This window comes from Rutidosis leptorrhynchoides, chromosome 3, assembly GCF_046630445.1.
Source record: "Rutidosis leptorrhynchoides isolate AG116_Rl617_1_P2 chromosome 3, CSIRO_AGI_Rlap_v1, whole genome shotgun sequence".
Taxonomy (NCBI): Eukaryota; Viridiplantae; Streptophyta; class Magnoliopsida; order Asterales; family Asteraceae; genus Rutidosis; species Rutidosis leptorrhynchoides.
Genome location: NC_092335.1, coordinates 64,783,833 through 64,794,996, shown reverse-complemented (window position 1 = coordinate 64,794,996; position 11,164 = coordinate 64,783,833). Strand labels below are relative to the sequence as shown.

At 32.2% G+C, this 11,164-nt stretch overlaps 1 non-coding gene across 1 annotated transcript; it reads right to left on the bottom strand.

Moving 5' to 3' along the window:
- Window positions 1–2,285: 2,285 nt before the first annotated feature.
- Window positions 2,286–2,392, bottom strand: LOC139903238 (small nucleolar RNA R71). Its single transcript, XR_011778073.1, has one exon. It is a non-coding gene; the product is annotated as a small nucleolar RNA R71 (small nucleolar RNA).
- Between the last annotated feature and the right edge of the window lie 8,772 nt (window positions 2,393–11,164).

Sequence of the window (11,164 nt, the reverse complement as noted above, 5' to 3'; positions counted from 1 at the left end):
ATCACTAAACGGTAAAAAACCCCTTTTATTATAATAATAATATTACTTATATATATTTTTATACAAATATAGTTTAAAATAAATATAGCGTTAGACTCAGCTAGCTCCCTGTGGAACGAACCGGACTTACTAAAAACTACACTACTCTACGATTAGGTACACTGCCTCTAAGTGTTGTAGCAAAGTTTAGGTATATCCCATTCTATAAATAAATAAATAACTTGTGTAAAATTGTAGCTTATTTAATAGTATTTTGTAGTAAAATATAATCTATTTCGTACTACACCTCGCACACATCAAGTATTTTTGGCGCCGCTGCCGGGGACTTCATCAACACCGAAGCGAAACGCTATAAAAAAAATATTTAAGTTATTTTTGTAAAAATATATGTTTATAAGTTTTAAATATTAAAAATACAAAAATATAAAAAGAAAAGAAAAATAAATATATATATTTTTAAGTTAAAAGTTTATATTTTTTTTATTACTTTTGTTAAAAGTTATAAAAACTAATAAGTATTTTTTTTATAAGTTTTAATTTTATAAGATTAAAATCAGAAAACTAAATACATAAAAAAATAATATTAAAAACGCTGAACCTGCGATTTTTGAGCCTGCAATCATTTGAACCTGCATAATCCGCACTCGCGGAGCTTTTTGGGCAGCAGACATCCGCACTCACGGAGCTGCTCTGACAGGCTAAACCTGGTACGCGCATTAATTACAGTTTAGGGTTTTATTAATTTTTATTATTATTGATTAACCTAATTAGGGTATAATTAAAATACTAATTTTAGTTTTAATTAAATTTGTATTTCTAAGTTTTATTAATTATAAAATTAATACTTTTATAAATTAATAAGATAAAAATAATATTTTTATAAAAAATGTATTTTTATAACTTTAACTTTTATTTTTATATTTTGTATCTTTTTATTAGATTAATTTGTAATTTGTATATTTTTCATTCGTAACTAGTTTTAAGTTCTAGTTTTTGCCGTAGTTATTTTTTTATATTCCTAGATTTTTAGGCTTTGCCGTAAAATCCCTTAAGTGCTTTTACTTTAGATTAAGATTTAAGCGCTCTAGAATTTTACGACATCACTTATCGCTTTAGTTTTAAATAGATTTTAGTGCTTAATTAAGTTATTGCCGTTTTGGATATAGAATTTCTTTTAAGTTTTAATTCCTTTAGACGCAACTTTTAATATTTAGTTTTTAGACTTTTAAGTTTCGACGCTCTACTTTCTTATTATTGTTTTTCGACCTTTTATTTTTTGACATTTTTCGACGCACTCTTCTTCTTTCTCATTTCTACGCTCTAGTTTTTAGGACATAGATTTTATCTTCAAAATTTTGACAAAAAATTATTTTAAGCGGTTAAATTGATAGACATCCAAAATTTTCTGGTTCGTGGTAATAGTTGGATTTGTTAGTGGCGAGTTGTGGGCTTCCGATTTAAAGGGTCCTGGCTACCTGCTGCATCTATTGGCTATTCGAAACATGGGCAAAATCAGAAAAGTCTATTAATTTGATAACTTATATAATTTTTTTTATTTTTATAACTAATAGGATATTCAGTGAATGCACCGAGCAAAACGTTCACCACCTTTCATACGTTCACCACCTGTAACTCGATCAAGACATCTAGCCAATATTGTCGCCGTTGATTTTTCTTTAGAATCGTCATCTAGTCGACCAAGTATTCCAATTCAAATTTCCGATAATCCATTTTTTGAACCCGACCTCACAATTGAGAACCCGAAAGATATTCAAGGACAATTCAGAGATCCTGAACCACTAATCATTCCTCCTGAACCACAAATCATTCAACCAGAGATTGTCGAGAAAGAAACCATTAAATCAGAATTCTCTAGTGATTCAGATTCAACAAATTCAATCATGGAAAATCAGGAACCTCTAAGTATGGAAGATCGAATGAGGGCTACACGCACTGGCCAAGGTCATGCCATTACCCAACCAGACATTAATGCACCAGATTATGAAATCAAAGGACAAATCCTACACATGGTAACTAATCAATGCTAATTTAGTGGTGCGCCGAAGGAACATCCAAACGAACATCTTCGTACCTTTAATAGGATCTGTACTCTATTCAAAATCAGAGAAGTTGAGGATGAACAGATCTATCTCATGTTATTTCCCTGGACTTTAAAGGGAGAAGCTAAAGATTGGTTAGAATCGTTACCTGAAGGGGCGATTGATACATGAGATGTTTTAGTTGAGAAATTTCTTAAAAGATTCTTTCCGGCATCTAAAGACGTGAGACTTCAAGGAGAAATTGTTACGTTCACACAGAAGCCAAATGAAACTCTATATGAAGCATGAACAAGATTTGGAAAGTTGTTGAGAGGATGTCCTCAACATGGTTTAGACACTTATCAAATAGTACAAATATTCTACCAAGGATGCGACATTACTACACGAAAAGACATCGACATAGCAGCTGGTGGTTCCATTATGAAGAAAACCGCAACTGAAGCTTACAAAATTATTGATAACACAGCCTCCCACTCACATGAGTGGCACCAAGAAAAAGACATCGTTAGATCATCTAAAGCGGCTAGAGCCGATTCTAGCCATGACTTTGATTCTATTTCCGCAAAGTTAGATGCTTTCGAGAGACGAATGGAAAAGATGACTAAGGATATTCACGCTATACGAATTAGTTGTGAGCAGTGTGGAGGACCACATTTGACAAAAGATTGTCTCAGTATTGAACAAACAATGAAACAAAGAGAGAATGTTTCATACATGAACCAAAGGCCTAGAAATAATTATCAAAATAATTATCAACTGCCAAGACCAAACTACAATCAAAATTAGAATTATAACCGAAATGTTCCATACAACAATCAACAAGGTCCTTGCAATCAACAAGTATCTAATAATACTTACAACCAGCAAAGACCTATTTTTCCAAATAAACCACCACAAACTGATGATAAAAAGCCAAATTTAGAAGATATGATGTCAAAGCTAGTTGAATCTCAAACACAGTTTTTCACATCTTAGAAACAAACTAATGAACAAAATGCTCAAACATTTAGAAATCAACAAGCTTCAATCCAAAATCTGGAACAAGAAGTAAGTAACCTAGCAAGGTTGATAGGTGAAAGAAAACTAGGGAGTCTACCTAGCGATACAAATGCTAACCCCTGGAATGAAACAGCTAAAGCCATTACCACGAGAAGTGGTATTACACTTAAACCACCTGAAATACCTGTAATTTCTGATAACTCTATTCCTACTCCACAAGCACCACAACCTGAGCAAGATAAGGAAATGGAACCAGTAGTTGAAAAGGTTAATGAAGATAACACAGTTCAGGCAAAGCCTTATGTTAAACCATACCAACCACCGCTTCCTTACCCGAGTAAAATGATAAAAGAAAGACTTGAAGCCGAGCAATCCAAATTCTTGGATATGTTTAAACAAATAAATGTCCATCTTCCTTTCATTGATGTGATTTCAGGAATGCCAAGATATGCTAAATTCCTGAAAGATCGAATCACAAATAGAAAGAAAATGGAAGAACTCTCGGCTATTATAATAAATGCTAATTGTTCTGCAGTGCTGTTGAATAAGCTACCAGAAAAACTCTCTGATCCAGGAAGTTTCACAATTCCATGTTTTCTGGGTAGTCTTAATTCAATAGAAGCAATGGTAGACTTAGGTGCTAGTATAAATTTAATGCCGTATTCATTATACGCTAAAATAGACCTCGGAGAATTGAAACCAACATGAATAAGCATACAACTAGCCGATCGATCAGTAAAATATCTTAGAGGGATAATGGAAAACTTGCTAGTTAAAGTTGGTACTTTAGTATTCTCAGTAGATTTTGTTATTCTGGACATGGAAGAAGATTCTCGAGTTTCTCTCATATTAGGAACACCATTCTTAAACACGGCTAAAGTAATAATAGACGTGTTTGGTAAGAAACTGACCCTAAGTATAGAGGACGAGAGTGTTACCTTTTCTGTTGATAGAGCCTTGCAACAACCACAATCTGCAGATGATACATGTTATTATATTCAAACTATAGATTCGCAAGCAGAATTGTTACAAGAATTTCCAGAATTACAAGGAACAGGAGAATGTTCTTTAGGAGAAGGAACTGAACCAATTAATGAAGCTAAATTGTTAGCTGCACTTATGGCTAATGATTACGAACCAACAACAGAAGAACTTCAAATGCTAAAAGAGGAAGACAGATATCGATATAAATCATCGATAGAAGAACCACCGATATTAGAGTTAAAGCCACTTCCAAACCATTTGGAATACGCTTATTTACATGGTGAATCTGAATTACCTGTAATAATATCGTCTTCTCTTACGAAAAATGAAAAATCTCAACTCATTTATGTGCTAAAAGCTCATAAACCAGCTATTGCATGGAAGATTCATGACATTAAAGGCATAAGTCCTTCGTATTGCACACATAAAATTCTTATGGAAGAAGGTCATAAAACATATGTGCAACGCCAACGAAGACTAAATCTGAAATGTCCCGTTCATATTGATTATAAACGTTCCATATTAATTGATTTCGTTGCGAGGTTTTGACCTCTATATGAGACGTTTTTCAAAGACAATATTCGATTTTAAAACAAACCATAACCTTTATTTTATCGTTAAAGGTTTAAAAATGATAATAAAAAATATAGCGTTTTCACACAACCATTACATAATGGTTTACAATAATATTACATAACAATATATGTCTTCGAATGCAGTTTTCAAACAATATTATACAAGCATGGACTCCAAATCATGTCCTTAATTTAGTATGCAATAGCGGAAGCTCTTAACAATTACCTGAGAATAAACATGCTTAAAACGTCAACAAAAATGTTGGTGAGTTATAGGTTTAACCTATATATTTATCAATCGTAATAATAGACCACAAGATTTCATATTTTCATTTTTCATAAAACATCATCCCATACATAGAGATAAAAATCATTCATATGGTGAATACCTGGTAACCGACATTAACAAGATGCATATAAGAATATCTCCATCATTTCGGGACATCCATCGGACATGATATAAAAACTCGAAGTACTAAAGCATCCGCTACAACGGATGGGGTTTGTTGAGCCCAATAGATCTATCTTTAGGATTCGCGTCAATTAGTAGACTGGTTTACTAATTCTTAGGTTACCAAGCAAAAGGGGCATATTCGGCTTCGATCATTCAACCATAGAAAGTAGTTTCACGTACTTGTGTCTATTTTGTAAAACATTTATAAAATTGCATGTATTCTCATCTCAAAAATATTAGATTTTTAAAAATTGGGATTATAACTCACTTTCACAGATTTTTACTTCGTCGGGAAGTAAGACTTGGCCACGGGTTGATTCACGAATCTATAACAAATATGTACATATGTATCAAAGTATGTTCAAAATATAATTACAACATTTTTTATTACGTTTTAATGATTTGAGTTTGTTAAGTCAGTAGTCCTCGTTAATAACCTACAACTAGTTGTCCACAGTTAGATGTACAGAAATAAAGCAATATATATTATCTCGAATCAATCCACGACCTCGTGTATACAAGTCTCAGGCTAGATCACAACTCAAAGTATATATAATATTTTGGAATCAACCTCAACTCTGTATAGCTAACTCCAACATTACTGCATATAGAGTGTCTATAGTTGTTTCGAAATATATATATATATATATATATATATATATATATATATATATATATATATATATATATATATATATATATATATATATATATATATATATATATATATATATATATATATATATATATATATATAGATGGGTCGATATGATATGTCAAAGCATTGTATACGTGTCTATGGTATTCCAAGATTACATAATATATGTTAGAATACATGTATAATATAATATAAGTTAGTTAAGTTAGGATTTGTATAGATTTGTTACAAATTTTACGTAGCTACAACAAGCAAAATTATCCAATCTTGTTTTACCCATAACTTCTTCGTTTTAAATCCGTTTTGAGTGATTCAAGTTGCTATGGTTTCATATTGAACTTAAGTTTATGAATCTAAATAGAAAAAGTATAAGTTTATAGTCAAAAATATAGCTTCAAGTCATTTTTGTAAAGGTAGTCATTTCAGTCAAAAGAACGACGTCTAAATGACCATTTTGGAAAACATACTTCCACTTTGAGTTTAACCATGATTTTTGGATATGGTTTCATGTTCATAAGAGAAATAATTTTCCCAGAAGAATAGTTCTTAAATCAAAGTTTATCATAGTTTTTAATTAACTAACCCAAAACAGCCCGCGGTGTTACTACGACGGCGTATGTCCGGTTTTACGGTGTTTTTCGTGTTTTCAGGTTTTAAATCATTAAGTTAGCATATCATATAGATATAGAACATGTGTCTAGTTGCTTTTAAAAGCCAAGTTAGAAGGATTAACTTTGTTTGCGAACAAGTTTAGAATTAACTAAACTATGTCCTAGTGATTACATGTTCAAATCTTCGAATAAGATAGTTATATATATATGAATCGAATGATGTTATGAACATCATTACTACCTTAAGTTTAGTAGGTAATGTTGGGATTTAACAAGTTCCATAATGTTTAAAACATTTTATAAATCAAATTAAAGCGGAAGCAAGAATATATTACCAATTGAACTTGTTAATCTTTAACCATTTAAAGTTAAATCCCAATTAGGATCAAGTTATGAAACATACTTACAAACTACAAGTAAGAAAAGAGTTTATACCTTCTCTAAGCTAGGTAGTAAATGATGAAGATGATGATGATGAATGGAGCTCCAAAAGTATGAAACCTCAAGTAGTTATACCCCAAACTTTGCACCAACACCCTAGCTTTTAGTTAACATTTTTATTTGACACTTAATATGAGCTTGTAAAACCAAGTGAAGAACCTTTTTTTCTTCCCAAAACCTCACGGTAATCAGCAGCAGCAAGGAGAGGTTTTTGCAGTTTTTTCTTGATGTGTTTTGATGTATATGCATGTGTGTTAGTGACTTTGAGTCAAGGAACATGTTTATAGATTGATGCAAAAGCATGGCCAACTAAAGAAAGGAATCTCTAGCATGTGCACTTGACTCCCAATGCCACTTCCAACTTGTTTATAAAAAAATAGTTTTATAAAAGAATTAGTTTTTATAAAACCATTTTTATAAACCTCCATATATATATATATATATATATATATATATATATATATATATATATATATATATATATATATATATATATATATATATATATATATATATATATATATATACATTTTATATAAATCAAATTATATAAAATGTAACATAAATTTATTAATTATTTAACCGATAAATAATTAAATCCATAATATATAAATTATTCCATAATTTATATATATGTACACATCAAGTAATATTTCAGAAAACCGTTTTTCATAAAGTTCAAGTGTCGCGTATTTAATCAATGATCCAATCGTTAAGATTAAATACGTATAAGGTGTCGATAAGCTTGTTATTGGGTATGACCCGACTTGGATCAAAACATATTAGCCACGTTAATTTAATATGTCTCTCGGGCATATGAAATACCTTCAATCTCCCACTTGCACGAGAAACATAAGAAATTAATGCAAGTGATGGATACCACCTAACGACCGTCCATCACCCCCAATATGTTATGACTTTGTGCCATTCAATAACATCATCCCTTTTGAGTTGCATCTCGAATATGAATAGGTGAATCTTTCATTTTATCCTTTCGTCCTAGATGTCATATTAAATCCAAGAGATACATAGTGATCACTCTCTTCTAGATTTAACTTTATCAGGCCTTAGACATCTAACTCTCAACGAATAAGAGGGACAAATTCCATCTTGACTACACACGTCCTAAATATATACCTTGCATTATACCTGAGCTATTCCTTATGAACTACCATATTTCAGAATAGCGAAGGAAAGAATCAAGGCACAATACTTGGTAAATATCCGAACCCAATGTGTATCTCAGGTCAGAGGATACAATGATATTCGCCATTACTCAAGATTACATGTGATCAACCACAAAGGCTCCATTTAGTAAATCTTGAGGGCGGGTCTTCCAATATTTGTATCCCACAAATATCTATGAACCTTGGTTGCAACCTTGCCCCACATTCATCCCGTGAATGTATACCAATCCAAGTTCATAATAGTCTAAACCTCACACTTGTTCCCACAAATGTGATCGACTACGGAATTTAGAATAATTACTTATTCATGGATAAAATATGCAAAATAGGAACATGAACCAAGATTAATAAATTAATACCATAATTATATTAATGAGTTTGAACTACTTCACTCCGTTACAATACATAAAACAGATCACAACCAATCACTAGAATATCGAAGCCCTAATGCACTCACATGCCCTTGATGTTTTGCACCATGTAAGAGCTTCGTGAGTGGATCCGCTATATTAAGATCTGTGTGAACTTTGCGAATACATATCTTTCCCTTTTCAACTTCATCCCTTATGTAGTTGAATCTCCGCTCAATGTGACGGGTCTTTTGGTGAGCACGAGGTTCCTTGATTTGAGCAATCGCACCCTCGTTGTCACAAAAGATCTCAAGAGGGTCCTGAATGGAAGGGACTACTCCTAAGTCGTCGATGAATTTATTCATCCATGCAGCTTCCTGAGCTGCCAATGAGGCGGCAATGTACTCTGACTCTGTAGTGGATAAGGCAACAACATCCTGTTTTGAACTCTCCCAAGAGACCGCACCTCCATTTAATGTGAAGACATGATTGGATTGTGATCGAGAATCATCTCGATCAGTTTGGAAACTCGCATCCACGTAACCTTTTATAGCGAGTTCCTCCTCATCAGACCCATATATTAGAAACATATCCTTAGTCCTCCTAAGGTATTTCAATATACTTTTGACAACAATCCAATGACCGTTTCCTGGGTTATTCTGGTATCTACTTGTCAGGCTAAGAGCGTATGACACATCCGGTCTAGTACATATCAATGTATACATGATTGACCCAATAGCAGATACGTATGGGACTTTCTTCATTCTCTCTTGTTCATCTTTCATGGTAGGGCACTGAGATGAATTGAGAAGCGTTCCCTTTTGAATAGGTACCAAACCTTTCTTAGAGTTCTCCATCTTGAACCTTTTCAAGATCTTTTCAATGTATGCACTTTGATTCAAACCTATCAGTTTCTTGGATCTATCCCTATAGATCCCAATCCCCAAAATGTATTGTACTTCTCCAAGATCCTTAATGGAGAAGCATTTACTTAGCCAAGTTTTAACACCTTGCATTGCTGGGATATCATTTCCAAATAACAATATATCATCCACATATAGTACAAGGAACATGATAGTACTCCTACTAGCTTTCTTGTATACACAAGCTTCATCACCATTTTTAATGAAGCCAAATTTCTTGGCCTCCTCATTAAAACGATGATTCCACATTCTAGATGCTTGTTTCAATCTGTAGATTGACTTCTTTAACTTGCATACCTTTTTAGGATATTCCGGATCAACAAAACCTTCAGGCTGAACCATATAGATATCTTCCTCAAGATGTCCATTTAGGAAAGCGGTCTTGACATCCATTTGCCATATTTCATAATCATAATGAGCAGCAATGGCAAGTAATATCCTAATAGACTTTAGCATTACCACAGGCGAAAAAGTTTCATCATAGTCAACCCCTTGAGTTTGAGTGAAACCTTTTGCTACAAGTCTAGCTTTGTATGTATCCAAGTTACCATGTATGTCAGTTTTCATCTTGAAAAGCCATTTACAATCAACTGGCCTTGAGCCAACAGGTTGTGCAACAAGTTCCTAAACTTGGTTATCATACAAGGTGTAGTGACCCGAACTTTTCCATGTTTATATATATATTAAATGAAATTGTTATTTACATGATTAAGTGTTTCCAACATGTTAAGCAATCAAACTTGTTAAGACTTGATTAATTGAAATAGGTTTCATATAGACAATTGACCACCCAAGTTGACCGGTGATTCACGAACGTTAAAACTTGTAAAAACTATACGATGACATATATATGGTTATATATATAGTTAATATGATTTTATTATAAGTATGTATCTCATTAGGTATTTTAACAATGAGTTATATACATAAAAATGAGACTATTAATTTAAGAAACTCGAAAACGATATATATAACGATTATCGTTATAACAACGTCTTACTAGGTACATATGAATCACATTAAGATATTGATACACTTGGTTAATTATGTTAAATGATAAGTAAATATATTATTAAGTGTATTAACAATGAAATACATATGTAAAAATAAGACTACTAACTTAATGATTTCGAAACGAGACATATATGTAACGATTATCGTTGTAACGACATTTAACTGTATATACATCATACTAAGATATATTATATATCATAATATCATGATAATATAACAATTTAACATCTCATTTGTTATAATAAACAATGGGTTAACAACATTCAACAAGATCGTTAACCTAAAGGTTTCAAAACAACATTTACATGTAACGACTAACGATGACTTAACGACTCAGTTAAAATGTATATACATGTAGTGTTTTAATATGTATTTATCCACTTTTGAAAGACTTCAATACACTTATCAAAATACTTCTACTTAACAAAAATGCTTACAATTACATCCTCGTTCAGTTTCATCAACAATTCTACTCGTATGCACCCGTATTCGTACTCGTACAATACACAGCTTTTAGATGCATGTACTATTGGTATATACACTCCAATGATCAGCTCTTAGCAGCCCATGTGAGTCACCTAACACATGTGGGAACCATCATTTGGCAACTAGCATGAAATATCTCATAAAATTACAAAAATATGAGTAATCATTCATGACTTATTTACATGAAAACAAAATTACATATCCTTTATATCTAATCCATACCCCAACGACCAAAAACACCTAAAAACACTTTCATTCTTCAATTTTCTTCATCTAATTGATCTCTCTCAAGTTCTATCTTCAAGTTCTAAGTGTTCTTCATAAATTCTACAAGTTCTAGTTACATAAAATCAAGAATACTTTCAAGTTTGCTAGCTCACTTCCAATCTTGTAAGGTGATCATCCAACCTCAAGAAATCTTT